Here is a 20,319-nt window from a genome sequence, read left to right as displayed (position 1 = left end):
TTCCTTAGTCATCCATCCTGGTTTCTTGAGACACCTCCCGTTTTTCTTTCTCACTGGAACTGTTTGAAATTGTGCCTTCAGTATCTCTCTTTTGAGAAACTCCCATCCATCCTGAACTCCTTTATCTTTTAGTATTTCTGACCATGGAATCGCCCTCAATACTTCTCTAAGTTTACTGAAATTCGCTCTCCTAAAGTCTAGGATGCGTGTCTGACTATGCCTGGCTTCTCCTTTCCACTGTATTACAAACTCCAGGAGAACATGGTCACTTCCACCTAATGATCCCACCACTTGCACCCCATTAACCAAGTCAACCTTGTTGGTTAGGATCAGATCTAAAATAGCTGACCCCCTTGTTGCCTCTTCCACCTTTTGGACCATGAAATTGTCTTCCAGGCAAGTGAGGAATTTGCTAGGCCTTGAGGATTTTGCTGAGTTTGACTTCCAGCAAATATCAGGATAGTTAAAGTCGCCCATCACTACTACATCTCTCTTTTCTGACTGTGTGGTCATCTGTTCTAGAAAGATATCATCCAATTCCTCAGTCTGACTTGGGCGTCTGTAGTAGACTCCCACCGTAACATCCTTGTTGTTTCCCTCCCCTTTGATTCTTATCCAGATGCTCTCCACCTGGCTTCCATGATTGATGTCCAGGATTTCTTCACTGGTGTAAATATCTCTGACATATAGTGCTATTCCTCCTCCTTTCCTGTTTGGCCTATTTCTCTTAATAAGGTTATACCCCTCTATTTCCACATTCCAATCATGAGACTCATCCCACCAGGTTTCAGTGATGCCTATTATATCATATTTGCTTTGTTGTACTAGGAGTTCGAGTTCATCTTGCTTATTTCCCATGCTCTGTGCATTAGTGTAGAGACATCGCAGACCATGGTTCCCTTTTACTTGCTGCCTGTGCAAGTTTTTTTGCCTCCCACTGTTGGGTCCTTGCACTGTTTGCCTTGTTTCCTCTATGTCAGTTTGACTATTTTCGCCATCCCTTTCGCCTTCCTTAATATTGTCTCCCTTCCCCTTGGAACTCAGTTTAAAGCTCTCCTGATCAAGTTCTTGAGACTGTTGGCAAAAACATTTCTTCCAACTGGCGTGAGATGCAACCCGTCTGTTGCAAGAAGTCCCTCCTCATGGAACCGCAGCCCATGATCGAAGAATCCAAATCCTTCTCGGCGGCACCATCTGCGAAGCCAGTTGTTCACATCTGCTATTTTCCTCTCCCTTCCTGGACCATGCCCTTCAACCGGCAGAAGAGACGAGATGACAACCTGTACATCCATTCCTTTCAGCTTCCTACCAAGCGCCTCGTAATCCCTTTTGATGTTCTGAATGCTGTGTCTTGCAGTATCATTAGTTCCCACATGGACCAAAAGGAAGGGGTATTGGTCAGTAGGCTTGACCAGTCTTGTCAGCCTCTCTGTCACATCACGGATCTTTGCACCTGGAAGACAACACACCTCTCGAGACATCTTGTCAGGCCTACAAATCACTGCTTCTGTACCCCTCAGCAAGGAGTCCCCCACTACGACCACACGCCTCCTCCGAGGCTTAGTGGCGACTGTTCCCTCGGGTGGGACTCTCAGGCTCCCCTGCTCTGTCCCTGAAGTTTGTCCATGCTGCTCTTCTTCATCCTCCTTGATAAGGGAAAGAGCTTCGAATCGATTCTCTAGCTGCAAGCTCCCCGAACAATCCCTTCTTGGCTTACTTCTCTTTGTGACATTCCGCCAGCTGTCTGCCTCCTGTGTATGGCAAGTGACCTCTTCCACCCTAGCATCTTCCTCTGCGTGGTACTCATCCAAGATGGTTAGTTCTATTGTGTCCAGGAAATCCTCTTGTTCCCTAATCTGCTGAAGTGTAGCTACTCTGGACTCCAGCTGCTGCACTTTCTCCTCCAAGAGTGCTACCAACTTGCACTTGGTGCATGTGAAGTTCTCCACTTCTGTAGGCAAGAAGAGAAACATCCCACAAGAGTTGCAGGTGACTGCAGCAGATCCCTCGTTGTCCATACTGCAAAGTCTTTAGTAATGAGTATAACAGTCAATCTACTGGGAATACTTCTTGAAAGGAATGTACTGGCTGCTATCTTACACTTAAAGGGAAGGTTCTGTTTCAATATCTGATTCTAACCTGATGCCACTTGAGCAGAGTTGTTGAGTTAAAGAAAACTAAAATTAAAATTTGCGCGCCATTAGGCGCGCGGCTCTGGAAGTTAGTATATAAAGCTAGTCTGCTAGCTCCGCCCCCTTGTGACTCACAGATGTGACTCACAGAAGCTCCTCCCCTTCAGCAACGAGCACACGGTCTCAAGCACACGGTCTCAAAATGGCTGCCAAGCAGCTCCTCTCCTTCTCCTCTCTCTGGCCGGACTGTTCTGGAAGGCTCTGGAAGTTGGCATATAAAGCTAGTCTGCTAGCTCCGCCCCCTTGTGACTCACAGATGTGACTCACAGAAGCTCCTCCCCTTCAGCAACGAGCACACGGTCTCAAGCACACGGTCTCAAAATGGCTGCCAAGCAGCTCCTCTCCTTCTCCTCTCTCTGGCCGGACTGTTCTGGAAGGCTCTGGAAGTTGGCATATAAAGCTAGTCTGCTAGCTCCGCCCCTTGTGACTCACAGATGTGACTCACAGAAGCTCCTCCCCTTCAGCAACGAGCACACGGTCTCAAGCACACGGTCTCAAAATGGCTGCCAAGGAGCTCCTCTCCTTCTCCTCTCTCTGGCCGGACTGTTCTGGAAGGCTCTGGAAGTTGGTATATAAAGCTAGTCTGCTAGCTCCGCCCCCTTGTGACTCACAGATGTGACTCACAGAAGCTCCTCCCCTTCAGCAACGAGCACACGGTCTCAAGCACACGGTCTCAAAATGGCTGCCAAGCAGCTCCTCTCCTTCTCCTCTCTCTGGCCGGACTGTTCTGGAAGGCTCTGGAAGTTGGTATATAAAGCTAGTCTGCTAGCTCCGCCCCCTTGTGACTCACAGATGTGACTCACAGAAGCTCCTCCCCTTCAGCAACGAGCACACGGTCTCAAGCACACGGTCTCAAAATGGCTGCCAAGCAGCTCCTCTCCTTCTCCTCTCTCTGGCCGGACTGTTCTGGAAGGCTCTGGAAGTTGGCATATAAAGCTAGTCTGCTAGCTCCGCCCCCTTGTGACTCACAGATGTGACTCACAGAAGCTCCTCCCCTTCAGCAACGAGCACACGGTCTCAAGCACACGGTCTCAAAATGGCTGCCAAGCAGCTCCTCTCCTTCTCCTCTCTCTGGCCGGACTGTTCTGGAAGGCTCTGGAAGTTGGCATATAAAGCTAGTCTGCTAGCTCCGCCCCTTGTGACTCACAGATGTGACTCACAGAAGCTCCTCCCCTTCAGCAACGAGCACACGGTCTCAAGCACACGGTCTCAAAATGGCTGCCAAGGAGCTCCTCTCCTTCTCCTCTCTCTGGCCGGACTGTTCTGGAAGGCTCTGGAAGTTGGTATATAAAGCTAGTCTGCTAGCTCCGCCCCCTTGTGACTCACAGATGTGACTCACAGAAGCTCCTCCCCTTCAGCAACGAGCACACGGTCTCAAGCACACGGTCTCAAAATGGCTGCCAAGCAGCTCCTCTCCTTCTCCTCTCTCTGGCCGGACTGTTCTGGAAGGCTCTGGAAGTTGGTATATAAAGCTAGTCTGCTAGCTCCGCCCCCTTGTGACTCACAGATGTGACTCACAGAAGCTCCTCCCCTTCAGCAACGAGCACACGGTCTCAAGCACACGGTCTCAAAATGGCTGCCAAGCAGCTCCTCTCCTTCTCCTCTCTCTGGCCGGACTCATATCTATTTATATTAATTTTACACAATTCTTTTGAGCTTTTGAGATAGGGAAAAGGTACAAAACCAATGACATCATTCAAGATTTACACCATGCAGAAGGTTGCTGTGGAATATTTAAATAAGTGCAAATGCGGCATTGTATAACTTTGGCATGAATGCTATTGTTAATCTCAAATACACACATTGAATCAATTCAATTTACAAAGGTCTTGACCCACCAATCCAAAATTGATTCTGTGGTCTACTCTAGTTGAGGATTAATAATAGGATTCAGGCCATAATGTTTCATAAGAAGGCCACAATGCAACATCAGTCTGATTACGTCTACTGGATTATCCAATGGAAGCTTTTACCTTAGTGTAGGGGTGAGCAATTTGTGACTCTCCAGAATTTGTCAGATTCAACTCCCATGTTTTCTTACCACTGGCTATACTGGCTAGGGCTGACAGGAGCTGCTTTCCATCAACATCTGGAGATCCAACTTTGTTTTTGTAGAATGTATTTCTATGTACTTATGCAGAGGGGCCACTTAATTTTTCCCAAACCTTCCCAACTACTTACTCTTCAGTTCACTTCCTATGGGTTGGGAAACATGCACCACTCCTGCCTGCTGTCTGGAACAGAATGCAATATGTTCAGGTCTCCAGGACCTAATGGGCATCAGCAAAAAGCTGATGCCTTGACTGACAGAAAGTGCTTTGGCTCAAAGTGAAGCCACTGTTGGACGCAGCTCATTGATTTCACTGGGCTTAAATATGTCTAACACTATGCTGGATGAGGGCCAAAAGTATTTTAAACAAAAGAATAGGGTCATCCCATCAGCAAATATAGCTCTCTGGGCCTCTACGTAAAACACTGTAGTGGAAAAAAAATACTGTACATCAGCTGAAGTGCTGGCCCAAAGTGTATAAAGGTTTTTCAGAGAGTGCTCCTTAATTCCCTCAAATCTGCATTATGTTATGTAGTCTGTTGATGCTTGGAATTAATGTGCAAGTTGTTAATCTCTCTGGACCTGGATTTAAAATTAGACAAAGCAATAATTAGTTTGGCACCATCACTTTCCTATCCAGAGAGTAATAATATAGGTCATAAAATATAAGCGCCCATTACAAGTCCCCCCCCCCCCCCCCGTAGTACAAAATAAAGAATTGTTACTAGGGAGAGATGCATAGGTATAAAAATTAAAAAACGAGCTGTGCTTATGCAGAATAAATGGCAGCAGCATCTTATGTAATAGCAGTGTTTGCCAGGCCCATTTTTTAAAAACAGTCTTATGGATGATTCTTAGTAATTGTTGCTGCTGTTGCATTTTAATGAGTCCTCTGTTACACAGTGAACCCCCAAACAACCCTGCACCCCATTAATTCAATTTAAATGTTGAGTACAACAATACAGGCAGTGAAAAAAGGCCCAAAACAGTTTCAAGAACTATGCACAGGTGATTCTGAGAAGTAAAACTAATATGTGGTATGGTAACCTGGATGATAGCTGATGGAAAGCTTGCAGAATGAGGCAACTTGCAGAATGAGGAAACATATTCTGGCATCATTGGTGCCATCCAGTCTTTGGGCCTCACATGCAGGGCCCCATGTAGCAGAGCGCCATATACAGGAAAAAGGGCTTATCAGGTTGTGAAGTACTGTTCTAATACATATTGCAATCTTGAAAGTAGTTTACATTTAAGCCATTAAATTCAGAGTCAGAAATGGCATAACTTGCTACTGTCTTTTAAGGCAACTTCCTCAGATTTGCTGCCTTATATATAGTCAGCCTTCTGTACTTACTTACAAATTCTGCATCCATGGTTTCAACTATTCACAAGTTGAACGTACCTTCCCCCCATTCCTAAAAGCAAACCTTGATTTTTGCCATTTTATTTAAGGGATACCATTTTACTATGTGATTTTATATAAACCATAGATTTTGGTATCCATACAGTGGAAACAAGCCCCAGCAAATACCGGGGCCCACTGCTCTTACACTATGAGTTGCCCTTTAATATTCCCAAATATTGGTTATATTCCTTGAGACAAGCCCTCTTCTGAGCTTTCATTGGTGTATTTTCAAAAACATGTTGCTGTTTTGTGGACTTTGGACTTGACTTACAAGGATACTCTTTTCCACAGAGCCTCCAGGAAAGGCATTGATGACATGATCATTGTGTTAATGGTGATGATATTATTGCCACTGCACAAAGAAGAGAAAAATATTTTTCTCTTTGTATACATTTCTGGATCAAAGGCTAAATGCTCAGTAGGTACCAGTGAGGATTGCTGTACATCCATGTTTATATGTATATTTTCAAACATATGGGTTCTATAGGTATATTTCAGGCAGTAGCACTTCCCCTGAGTGCCACATAATAAAAAGTCTCATCCACAAAACTCCCTTATCTGGCCTTCTTTCACCTGGTAGCACTAGGCTGCTGGATCTCTTGAAAACTATATGTGATGATGATGATGATGATGATGATTATGATGATGATGATGCGATTTGAGCATAGAACTTGGACTCTGGAGATTGGGGTTCGATTTCCTGCTAAACCATCGAAACCCACAGGGTAACCTTGGGAAAGTCACACACTCTTATCCTGAGAAAACCCTATGATAGGTTTGCCTTAAGGTTGCCATAAGTTCAAAATGACTTGAAAGCACACAACAACAACAACAAAAACAGCATGTTCAATAAGCAAATACAAAAAAATTCTATCCAGCTGTAGGTTGCTGTGTTAGAATATACAATTTTATGTAGATTCAAGAATGATATGAATATTAACAAGAAACCTAGGGAAAGAGGGAAACACCACAGAACAAAACAGCTCCAAAGTTCATTGTCCACCAAAGTCAAAAAGTTATTATCCAGAAATGGTAGGGCCTAAATCAAGGTGACATTCAGTGCATCTAAAGTGGAATTTTGTTCTTTAACCAGCAGTCCTGGGTTGGTTGGGATACAATGTGCAGGGAGAATGCAATCATACACACAGAGAGACACACACTGCAATTGCAATAAAAATCATCTTTGCCACTGAAGCAGCTATACGTGCCCTTGTTGGAAAGCTGTGACTGGTGTCAATATTTAGACAAGCTCCATTTGGTGTTTTCCAGACTGTACATACAACAATACTTGCCCATAGTCCAAACTGTCTGGCAAGCACCAAATTAGGGGAAACTGTTTCAGATAAGATTAAAGTGTTGTTTCACTAAGATTAAAATATTTTCAGTTGTAGCCTTTAAGATTAAAATATTTTAGCATGATGAAATGAATTGTGAAGTTAGTTCTTTCCAGTCCCCCCCCCCACACAAATTACCTAATAACACATGTCTAAGTTATAGTCTAATAGTGAAACCCTGAAACAGAGTAATTGGGGAATCAAGAAGCACAGACAGCATCATACTTGCTTCTGCTTCTTCATTTGTTTCCAGAAGTGACCCCTGGCAATGTTAATAATTCAAGGAGAAAAACAATGCAAATACATGTGTTGGATACTTTTTTCTTTCTTGTTACTCATCCTCTTCAAATTTCATGAGAGATTAGGAAGTCATTAAATATCAGAATTGATCTTGGTTTGTCAGGATATTATGTGCTGCATTCCATCTCCAACCAGAATGTATATGGATTGTCCTACATACTAATAAACCATTGTTTTGAAATGTGTCAGCTACAATATCCAGTTTCATATATTTTTCAAGACTTTTTTTTTGTAATTCATGTGCAATTACATTTTTTTTGTAATTCATATGAGGTGTGTGTGTGTATGTGTACATTCCCTTGCACAAATGTGTGTATACTCAAGTGATGTATGGGGTACAGAGGGTAGATCCATTGCTATGGATGCAGATATATTCATAACTCATTTAATGCCAAGCTTTTTGTGTAATGCAAGCCACTGATACAAAGTTGCTAATGATAATTATAGAAGTGATGCTGATTTAGTCATTTCAAGAAAGCCATAGAGGCATAATTAGTGTCTGAATGGCCTCAATATTGCATTATTAGGAGGCTAGGGTGAAACTTGAAATGAGAACATCAAGGCTGATAGGAGAACAGAAAACATGAAATCCATACATAATTCATTCTGAGATATTATGATAAAGGTTTATAACCAGAAACAATAATTTGCAGAAAGCATCTCATGTATCATAGCTTTCTGCTGCAATGATTTGGTCAACCTGTTTAAGATCAAACAGTATTCTTCACTATTCTCAGTGGTATCTTTGTAATAAAGTAGTAGCAAACAGACAATGTTTGCTTCTGGTCAGTTTTAAAGAATGTTCAGTTTATCAGTGGAGACTTTAATCTCCAGCTTCATAGAGTACAAAGAGAACATTGATCCTACTGTGTTGTCCTCTAGGCCACAAGGCATGAGCATTTTTACATTCATTTGTCACAAGGAAAAGAAATAGAAGAAACGAAAAAAAATTAATACTTTGAAAACACCAAATGCCATCTTTTAAAACAGAATAATTTCCTATTTTTCCTCCCCTTTCTCTTTTATCTCCCAGTCCCAGCCCCCCCTCCAACCCCCAATTTGATACATTTCAGTTCTACCATGCTTCATAACTAGCAGATGAGTTTCAATAGAGTTTCATGATTCTGGATCCCCGCCAAGTCACCCATTATCAAGTGACCTGGTGTTCTTGTTGAATGGAGCAATATCATTCATAGAGGTCCACTTGGGAAGGGGGAGTCCTCTCTTTTTGTTGAGAGGCAACCTGTGTATGAAGAATGGCACTTTATCCTGGATAGGTAACAAAATTTGCTACAACCCAAGACATTATTTCTAGTCAGACCAGGTCTGCAAGAGAGACAAAAAATGGGACCAGATCAAATCTCCATTGTGCATTCCCTCTAGTTGGAAGTTATTTTGGCTGGTCTTTCTTCCCTGGGGCCTCCTAAACTGCATGGGGGTTCAAAGTGTACATGGTGGCACAAAGTGTACATATACAGTACACTTTGAGAAAACTATGTTTACCAAGGGCTAGTGTAGCCTGGTATTTTTGTGTGCTGCAATACCGTGCATCAGATGGTGGAGCAAATCAGGACCTTCCTTCCTCTCTACTCCTCTCCCTCAGCTAGTCTACTCGTAAGTGTAGTATGCACATTGGTGCACATTTTCACTTTGACAGTTTCCTGTGGAAATTCACATCAATTTGCATCTATTCACCCTCCTTCTGTCAAAAATGTGCAAACATCTGAATGCATGCATAGCAGACAGACAGACACACGTGCGATCATGAGCATTCCTCCGGACCTCAGCAGATAGCCATGTAAAAACTGCAAAGCCTTTTTCTGCAAAGTTTGAGAGCTTTTGGGGAGCCCCCTTCCCCCAAAATCCTGAACTCTTACAAATTGCATGTGACTACATTACATTCTATTCAGCTGAAATGAAGAGCATTTCAAACATGTAGAACAGACTCCTATGACCTGTACTAGTCACAGCAGTACCAGTCTAAAGAGAAGACAGGATGAACTTTTTGGGTAAGTTGTGGACATAAGGGGAAGGGGATTGAGGAACTGATTGGGTGAGAATGGGCTGGTGTACAATTTCTACTCCAGCCCATCTTTTAATCACAGTTGAAGAAGAATACAGGGCTCATCTTGTTTGCCTTTCAAAAGAAGTTTCACATAAGTGTTGACTTCACCAAGTTACCATTGTTTCAATGGGTTTATGCTAATTGGGAGTAACAAGAGGATGTAGGCCCTGGCCAGACTTGGCAACAGTGAGGAATGCTAGGTACCAACAACATTTGGAGGGCTGCACACTTTCACACCCCAGATCTAAAGGTACAGTCCTTACCACAATACAAAAACACTTGAGTTTCTGGATTGTTTCCAGGAAACAATAATCTAGAAGTGAGATCATGCAAATGTCATCATGCAAATGCCAACTGTGGGCAGAATAAATCTGTTCTCAGGTAGTGGTGCTTTCACAGTGCGTGGCTGTAAACTGTCTTCATGTGCGAGCTTAAATGGTGCTACCAATCACCATTTAACTAACAAACTTGCATTCAGATACTGATAGGCTATGATAGTTTTCAGTACACTCCATGGCTATCCCAATAACAGAGTCATACTCCTCCATCAAAAGCATGTCTCTCTCTGCCATCCTTTCTCGGTTCTCTCAGCTGACTTTCAATGCTAAATGCTGGGCCCCCAGGGATGACATGATCACATGGGATCAAATCAGGTTGTTTATTTCATTTTTGCAATAATATTGCAATGATATTGCATTTTTGCCCCAAACATACAACTTTTTAAAAATCTGCATTGGGACTTAGTTTAGTTCAAAGCAATAATGACAAGATGTCTCTCAAGTCCAGACCATTATCATTCATTTTATGCTGGCAATGGAGATTGTTCAAAATAAGACCAACTCTGCGGTATTCACATGATTATTTCTCATCCCTTTTGAGAAGCTATGATCTGACTTATCCTCAGAAGCAGCCTACAATAAATCTGTCAGATTTGAGGATAACAGCTGAATTCCCTTATGCAAATTTTCAACTAGGTATCCAGCATATGTGATCTCTGGTAATGAAATATCTGTGTATAAGACTTAATTTGATTATCCTTATCTCAGGAGGATCTGAGGATGGAAAAAAATACCTAACTTGGAACACATGCAGCATTTTGTAAGCCATCCTTATAAATTTACGTATACTTGGCTACAAACCCATTTAAACTGCAGCATTGCCTCATGTCTAGGTGGGCATGGCCACTCTAACAGATAGACATCAAGATAACTGTGCCAGAGTAGTGGGGTGTACTTTTAGGAGTCTAGACACCCATTATACCTGCAAAGAATACAAGCTCTAAGAATAAAGAGTTGTGTCCCTAAAGTATACTGATCTTCAGCACAGAGGTGTTGGTCCAAGGATACAAGGTTGATGTAAAACTCAAAGACAGAAGATGAAGAAGAATGTCTCATCTTTCTGGTGTAACTAAATATGATCACTCAGATCCAGTTGATTTGCCATGTACTAACTTGCTTTCAATACCCAAGAGAATGATTTCTTTTATGTAGCTGCTATGCAATGATGTGCAGAACATTTGCAACTTTGCTGGAGGAGTCTGGAAAGGTCAAAGTACACAAAAATAGCCTTGGGAGTCGTACATGGTCCTAGGGTTTCTCCCCTCTCCTGTTATTGTATGACTTCAAGCCATTTCTGAGCTATGGCTAAGGTAAACCTATTATGGGATTTTCTTGGAAGAATTTGTCCAGAGTGGGCTTGCCCCTGGCTATTTCTGAGGCTGAGTGAATGTGACTTGGCCAAGATCACCCACTGGGTTTCCATGGCTTGAGTATGAATTCAAATCCTAGTTTCCCATGTCCTAGTCCAATACTCTAACCACTACATCACACTGCCCCCTCCCTGACTCATTACAGACTCATTGCATTCTTGGGGTATCTAGATCATAAGCAGACTGTATGATTACACAGCACTGGGCTTTCATATGCCTTGAACCATTTCCCACAAGTAGCAGCCTTTTGTGCTTCCATTCTCTCCTGAGCTCAGATAAGACAAAAAATGAATTGCTCCAGTTACCAGGCCATGTTTTAGAATGGTCTAAGACAACACTAGGTAAGAGAAAGGAAGGGTAAAAAGGCAGACCAAGTTAGTAACTGGGATGAGTAAGCTTAATATTAACTGGAGGGAAGGGCTGTCTGTGTCAGTTTTTGTACTGTTTGTGTTAGATTTTAGCAAAAGCATTTGCCTCTATTTCCATGTAGTATGAACAGATGAACACAATGAAAGCTTCCAGAGCTGTCCATACCAATTTCCACAATGAGGTAAACTCAGATGGTAAGCAAGCCTTCCTGTAAATCCAGGGTCACTCCATTACAAGAAGTTCTTACATGTTTCTAAAAAGGACAAGAGCCTTCTTATTACTCCAACAGAAAATGAAGTAAGAGACTCAAATCTTGTTTTTCAGGAACTCCCCCTCCCTCCCGCTTTATGTCTAGGACCATTCACAAATATGACTTCAGCAATGTTGTGGTAAGTATGAGAAAGTAATACAGATCACACATAGAGGCAAAGATTGGGGAAATTACTTTCTTACACTACAAATTCCAGAATGCCCAGCCACCCTGATAACTGATCAGCTTGGCTGGTAGATGATGGAAATTCCACCCCAAAAAGTAAGTTTTCCAAGCTTTGTATAGTAGGCTAACCCATGACTTCAGTGCTTATGTACCTCTTTATGTATTTATTTATTACATTTATATTCTGGTTTTCTTATCAGGCATTCAGGGTGGCAGGTACAGGGCTTCCCACCCATTTCCTCCCTCATAGCAACCTTGCGAAGTAGGTGATCCTTATAGATAATGTGAATTAGTGAGCTTCAGATCAAGATGGGGATTTGAACCTGGGTCTCTACAGTCACAGTCTAACACACTAATGTGCTTTACCACACTGGTGTGTATGAGAAACCCTATGTTTACTTTCATTTGTAAAAGAAGTGACCTATGTCTTCTTGCAAAATTTAGTATGTTGTTCTTCTTATGAGTATTTAAGTCATCTCCAGCATATGGCAACACTCTCTTAGAGTTTTCTTGGCAACATTTATTCCAAGGTTTGTCACTGCCTTCCTTTTGGGCTGAAAGAGAGTGACTTGTCCAGGGTCACCCAGTGGGTTTCTATACCTGGGCAGGGATTTGAACAATGGTTATCTGACATGCTCACGTTGGATTCTTGGTCCTCATTTTGTACTCGGCTGTCCATTCTTTTGGAACAGGGACTTAGAAAATAAATCATAAGGAATGACTACCAATATGCCTATCAGATGCTCACTAAGTATTTGTATTTGCTGATGTTTGCCTCCATGTGCCCACATTCATTCCTGACTCTTGTCTCCCAGGCCTTTCCCCCTTTCCTTAGTGTGACATGCTTCAGCTGTTAGACATGCAGGTAGATAGGAAATGAGAGTAAATGTGACATTGAGTACTTTGGACTTATATTATTGTGTAACAGATAGTGACACAAGCTGGGCCAGGACCATTGTGGATGGAGAAGGGTAAACTTAAACTTTTGCATCCATTGTGGTCACAAATGGTATTATTCCCAATCCCTTGCCCCACATATTCATAAGGGGCAGCAGTGGCAATGTCTCCCCCATTGCACATAAAGGTTTCAAGGCCACACCATTACCACCACCAGAAGATGGTCATGACTGAGCTTTCCCTGTCTCATACTGGCTATTTGTCATTAAAAGAAAAGAAAAGGAAAAAGAAAATCTGCTATACCAACCTGATCTACCCATACTAACAATATAAGTGTTAGTTTTATGTGGGTGAATCCAATAGTATAAGAACTGACCTCTGCTTTTACAATGTGAGTTTCTTTCTCTTCTTCCATCTGCAGCCACCAATCCAGCCCAACAGCTCTTCAAAATCTCTTCCACAGGCCCTTTCACACAGTGTATTTATAGCATTATGATTCCACTCTGCTAGAGTTCCATTGAATGAAATCCTGGATTGGCATTTGAAGTAGGGCCCCTTAGATTCCTCAGAGAGACAGTGGTATCACTAGGGTTGGTGTCACCCACACCCATTGACCTCCTCCTAAACCACACCATACAGAATCCTAAATAATTTTTTTTGTACGAAGGTTACTCATAAATCATAATTCCCATATATCACTGAATGTAATGGTAATACTTGTGACATAAACAACTTGTAAAATTAAAATTAAACCTTTAAATTGCAATATCATATGCACAGCTTAAATATATTTACATATATATTGTTTCATGTGGTTAAAGTGAAAATTTGGTAAAATTTTACAATTTTAAAGAAAATTTTAAAAGAATATTTTAATTTTTTTTAAAAGAATAAATAAAAAAAATTATTTTTAAAAACTTGGGCCTCTTTTTTCTCCTCACTGAGCCTCACCCTACTCACCCCAGCATTTTAAAGGGACACAGGCGTGTGCCACAGTCCATTGCTACAAAAAAGCAATTGAGATGCAAAAAAGCAATTGATGACTGAGAAGTGGTGTCACCCTCTGTAGGGTGTCATCTGGTGTGGTGTGTACCCCCCACACCATATAGTTATGCCACTGCAGCCAGAGAGCTCATCTGGAGCCTCAACCAAACTACTAATCTGAGAATTAGGACTAGTTTAGAATTAGGGCACCATATGTAGGAGATAGCCATGCCAGTTCAAGTGAGATCATAGTGCTATGACTGTCATCTGAAAGGGCCCCATCCATTCAGAACAGATATGGAAGAGCACACAAGGTGCTGTAGCGTGGAGAATGTCTTTTCTCCTGGATGATGATGATTTCATTTATATCCTCAAAGCAGCTCACAAAAATTAAAACAGACACATTGTTACCAAGTTTGGATTTATATAAAATTTTGGGTACATGCGGTATGTGCTATGACCCCTGACTGACCCCATAGAGGACCCGCCATTAACCTAAAAGCAGGGAGACCACGTAGGCAGCTCACCTGACTCAGGCAGAGCCCTAGAGAAAAAGCTAAAATTGGGAAATTCCATAGGAAGTCTTGGGAGTCGCCAAACCAGAATCGCCTCGGCTGCCCAAGATTAGACAATGGACTGGGCTTCTCACTTAATGGGCGAGTAATCAGCTTAATGACTCAGCAATCAAGTCGGCTGCCCTTCTGAATTGTGTCTTGACCTAGTGCATTGTGCAACACATTGTTTGCTCTCAGCCTAACAAAGCCCAGGCAATCAACACCTTTGTCTAGCAAGTCCCATAGCCTCAGGATACGTTTAACATTATATAAACCCTGAGTTTTCAGACCCTCCTTGGGTTTTCTGAGCCTGGGTTCTTTGAGCATTAAGCTCTGCTGAAATCACTGAGCTAAACTGAGCTCTCACTGTCACCAATTTGAACCCGGCTCTCAAGCCTCCGCGGCCTTCTTTCTGCTCCCGCGGCCGTGATCCACTGTCCATCCAAGCTTCATCTGTACTTCCCGGAGAAGACTTCTAAGGTAGTATATCCTACTGGTGCCTCTCCTTCTCAACCTATCTCCCGAACTTACCCCTTCCCTGCTGTAGCATTGAATGTGTGTGTGTATGTGTGTGTGTGTGCATGCCCCCTTTGCTGTGTGGTTAATAAATGTTATTAGATTAATTGGACCTAATCACTATCAGAGTCTCTTTCTCTTGGGGTGTGCTGGCGACCTCTGGTATACACTTTGGGACACGATCCTGGCACATGGTATTGTTAGGGCCACCTCTTGGCTAAATTTGAGCTAATTAAAATTCCCCTAATTCGATCCTTCCTAACAACATATAAAAAGCACATGCAATAATATAAATCAAAACACATGAATTTTTTTAATTAAAATATGATTAAACGATACAAGGCATTAAACCAATTTAAAACAAAGCCATAAAAGGCAACTGAGAAGACCCTCTCCTGTGTTTCCACCAGATTTAACTGTGAAGATGGTAGAGTTGAGAGACATGCCTCCCTCAACTATCTGAATGCTCAGATGAGCGCATAAAGGAAGATACAGTCCTTCAGATACCCTGGATCTAAGTTGTTATAGGACTAAGAACTTTACAGCTGCCCCAATTGTTCTCAGAGGGGCAGGCTACAAATAAATTTATTATTATTATTATTATTAGGAGTTTTTAGCACTAAGACAAGAACAGCACTGTATACAAGCCATGATTGTGTCTGGCATCTTGTTGGTGAATTAGCTTACAGTTGTAAACTGCTTAGACACTGCTTAGGCAGTGTGAAGCAATATATAAATGAAGCTTGTTTGTTTTGTTTGAATTATTATGGCATAAGTCAGGCCACTGCAGCTCACTTTTTTGATAGTTGTAGAGGTTAGAATTCTGTTCTAAATATACAATGTAGAGATTAGAATTCTGTTCTAATTATACAATGACCAAAATCCCATCCCTCAAACCAGTTTGTATGAAGTGTAGCTTCCCTTCCTCCCCAATGTGGTCATTTCCACATTGTTGGAGAGCAGGGAGGCCAGCGAGGACATGTCCAGCTATTTCCCTGTAGCTGGATATGCTGCAAGGATGTCTTCTATGGGGACCTCCCAAGGACCCCTGGAGGTATCCGTGGATGCCTCTCGGGAGATCTAGGACATGGGTATATAAGCCAAAGGAAGTGCTTTCCCTCTGACTTCATGGCAACCTGTCTTCATCACATAGGGCCAAATCCACGAATGAATGCAAACTGTCTTCACAACCTAAGGCCAGGCCCCCACTAAATCTGCCCTTTCGCTCCCTTAAACTGGCTTAAAACAATTTACTTTTCCTCTGGATTTTGCAGGAAAATCCCAAGCACTCTGTAGCGACACCAGACATCTCTCTACACATCGGTCCCTGCTGTGTTGCCGAGTGCCACCACTGCTGGCACAATTCACTCCCTCTGAGGTCACAATGAAGTGCTCAGCCATGTGATCGACACTGGGCACCTCATGTCTGACCCCAGAAGGACCAACCTGTACCAGTAGTGGTAGCCATTGGTCATACAGTGGGTCCTATGTGTAGACAGCTGCACAGCATCACCACGGAGTGTAGAGGTAATGGAGGGAATCCAAAGCAGCTCTAGGGCCAGAATACTCCAAGAACAGCCTGAAGTGTTTTGGCTTGTGCAGATGAGCCCCTAGTTACAGAGTCATAGCTATGCAATAGACAGACATCTCCCAATGCAGAATCTCAACCTTTATTTTCTTGTGGCTTCTATTTACACTGTTGTTTAAATGCTGTCAGCTGCTTTGGGAATCTGTGATTGAGAAGTGGGACATGCATGTAAAAATAAATCCACACTTTAGTTTGAGAAAGAAAAGCAAGTCGGCTAACAGAGCGATGGGACATTATTATTTAAGATGCTTAGATCTGTGGGTACCACACTGTGACTTGAACACTATTTCTATTGTTTTAGTTGTTGATATTGGCCTTTACTGCTCCTTTGCAGTTTTATTGACTTATTCCTTTTCTATTTTTTGTAAGAGTTTAAATTCAATGATAAGTCATTTAAGCTTGCTCCAGAGAGAATCAGCCAAGCTGCTCCCAGGCACACTGCAATGATTGGAACCACAAGCCAAACACTCGGCAGATCCTTAAAAATCTCAACATCTCCTGAAAGGGGGAAAAAAAAGATATAATGGAGCTTTCAGCAAATACACTGCAGCTACTCATAAATGCATTTGCCTTGAGGGCATGAAATCAGAGTAGTTATTTGTATTACACAGAAATGGCCATGGCTACAGAGGCATTTGCATAATAAATACACCTGCCTGCTGAACATAGTGAACAAATTTTCAAATATGTGTGGGGCTGAGAGTTGGGGGTGGGTTGGGGTGAGGAAAAGTATGAACATGCAGGAATTAGGAGTGGCTCAAATCTACCAGCCCAATTGATTCAGATACATGCCTTAAATGCTGCTGAGGCATTGTATGTGCAAACAGTTTTATGCTGAATATCTGAAAAGATGGTCCCAAATTTATGAATGATACCAGAAATGTGTTGCGACAGTAGAATGAAACAGGGAAAAAAAGAGGGGGCATAAATATTGTAAGTAGCATGAGATAGTTTTTAAACAAAGTTAACATCCCATATCCTTTTACTTTCTACTTTGATATAACTGGTTGCCCTTTTAACAGTAAGAGTCCCCTCAGGATATCTTCTCAAAAGATGAAAGCAAATGGGGAAAAGGTGTTTAAATGTGCCCAGCTCATTTGGATATTAAGAGATTATATATCAGTCTATTTACAGTGTTAAAGCAGTTCTAGTAATTTGGCCTCTCTTCTGAAGTTAGCAGCATGGAAGTCACTGCAACATATTTTCCGTCACTATTCCTTCACTAATGTTCCTTCACTAATGGCAGAAGATATAATAGGCCATGAGAGAGAATTCCATAGCATGGTCCTATTTTATGGCACTTTCATTGCTCCTCAAAACTGGAGCAATGCAGGTGTGACTGAAGACATCATGGCATGGACCTATCCCAAATGATAACAGAGTTTTGTTTTACTGGGAGAAGTATGATTTAGTGATTTGAGTAGTGTTGGACTAGGCATCCAAGGGCTAGGGTTTGAATCCCCATTCAGCCTTGGAAATCTACTGGGCAATCTTGGTCAAGTCACAATTCTTTCAGCCTCTAACCTCCCTCTGGCAAATTCCCACTAAACAAATCTTGTCAAGAAAACCTTGTGATAGGTTCACCTTACTTAGAAACAAACAAGCACACACACAAACAAACACACACACACTGATCAAGACACGGAACAGACAGGCCTTTGCGGCGCCCTCATCATGTGCAAAGGTTGCCTGGTGGGCAGAGCACCCACACGGTGATGTCACAGCTGCGCCGCTTCCAGACAGGGAGGCACAGCCGTGACATCATCGTGATGTCTCTCATGCTTTGCAGCATTGCAGCAACACCGCAAAGAGGATCCGCTTCTGGGCACTCCTTTTTTGCTTCGCAGGAGTGCTGCGCAATTTGGTTGCTGCGGTGCTCCTGCAGACCAAAGAGAGGCACCGCATAAGCGCCTCTTTCTGGCGGTGTGTACGCCACCCAAGAGACAGAGATGCATCCTCCCACACACAAACATTGTTACTGAGGCCTCATTCCCACTTACAAATACATCAGTTTGCCTCATTCCCACTTAAATACATCGGTTTGCTATCCGAATCAATGGATTGATTTGACAGCGGAGCATGGTTCACACTACATTTGCCCCAGTCACATTTTTTTCCTGTAAAATAACCCACTTATTGTTCACATTGACAACTGAATTGATTCAAAATGGATGCGCTTCAGCCAGCCAAAGGGCAAATTTAAATCGATTCTGATTCGCATCTTGTTTACACTTGTGCAGAATCAATTTATGGAAAAAGACGTGGAAAAATCAGCATCAAAAAGACGCATGTTAAATGGGCCTAGCATATGGCCCCACTCTCTGAACCACTTCAGCTATTCAGTTCAAGTGTGAATCAGGGCCATTTAAATCACTTCAAACCAGTTTGCAAATTGATTTAAAATGTAGTGGGAATGAGGCCTGTGTCAACCAGAGACACGTGTATCTGTGTCTTGTAGTGAACCATCAAATCACAGGTTGCAATATCTACTTAAGACACAGATGTGTGACACGATGATGCAGGCCTGGGACTTCCTGCCACCAAATGTGTCCTTCTGCCTCTGAACTGGGGGGGGAATCAAAAGGGGGAAAAAAGCAAGTCATGTTCAAAATAGTAGCATGCTCCCCATATGCCTTTAAAAAATATAGCCATACAAATTGTCACCTTAGAAGCCTCTTCAGGAGGAAGTGGTGGTACTAACATAATACTGAATGGCAAACATTTCTGCCCTTGTAATAGGCTTTTGTGAACATGCCTTAGGCCTAAAGAAACTTTTTTTTTTTAATTGGAAGATCTTAAGAACAATTTTGAGGGGACTGGTTGTAAAATATTCATTGTTTCAGGATGACCAGAGGAGTTATATGGCTGAATGTTCTTTATGTCATCTTAGAGGTTTTTAATGCCCCTCCCATAGATGTTCTCCACAATTCTTATCTTTGTTGTTAACTGCTTTTGAGTTGACCTCAACTCATGGCAACCCAGTGGATGAGATACTTCCCAAAACCTTTGTCCTCATCTATTTTGTTCAGGCCCTGCAGGCTCAGGGTCATGGCCTACTTGATGGTGTCTATCCATCTGGCATGCAGTTTTCTTCTCTTTTGACTAGCTTCTATCTTTCCTAGCATTATTGTCTTTTCTAATGAGTTCATGCTTTCCCATGTGTTTGAGGTATGTGTCTGAGCTGCGGTTTAGTTGTCTTGACTTTCAGTGAGAGTTCTGGCTTGATCTGTTCTAGGAACCATTTATTTGTCTTCTTGCCCATCCACGGTATCCTCAGCACTCTTCTCCAGCACCATATTTCAAATGAATTGCTTTTCTTTCTATCAGCTTTCTTCACTGTCCATCTCTCACATCTGTACATCAACCTGGGGAATACAATGGCTTGGATAAGCCTAACTTTATTTTTCAGTTTTATATCTTTGTACTATCTGAAGCCATTTTCAAAGCTATGTTCTTGAACAGAGACAATAAGACTCTAATGGCGCTCTTATCTAATGACAGTTAATATTTCCTGGATTTCATCCTGAATTAAGCCTGAACTTCACTTGTCTTCCTAAATGACCTAAGTCTCTCCCCCCCCCCCCCCCGCACTCCTGTTTAATGAAGCAGATGATGATTACAGATATATGACATACAGAAATGTTCATACCTTAAAGCTGCTTGAAGGCACAGGAACTTTTGGGGCGGTTAAAAGAGATAGCTTTATATTCTGTTCCATTTCGTTTTTAAATAGTGTAAAATGTTTGCACTGTACACAACAATGCCGTCCTTATGTAGCACCTGCAAATAACCTACCAACAACTGACATGGCCACTATAAACTAATAAAGCTCAAACTATTTCACAGGATGTACCTATAATGTAAGAGTGGAGTGGGCCTTTGGTATCCACTGGAGTTTGGTTCCAGGACCCCCTATGGATA

Source organism: Sceloporus occidentalis, unplaced genomic scaffold (assembly GCF_023333645.1).
Source record: "Sceloporus occidentalis isolate IW3139 unplaced genomic scaffold, rSceOcc1.0.p SCAF_4, whole genome shotgun sequence".
Lineage (NCBI taxonomy): Eukaryota > Metazoa > Chordata > Lepidosauria > Squamata > Phrynosomatidae > Sceloporus > Sceloporus occidentalis.
This window is presented reverse-complemented; position numbering follows the sequence as displayed.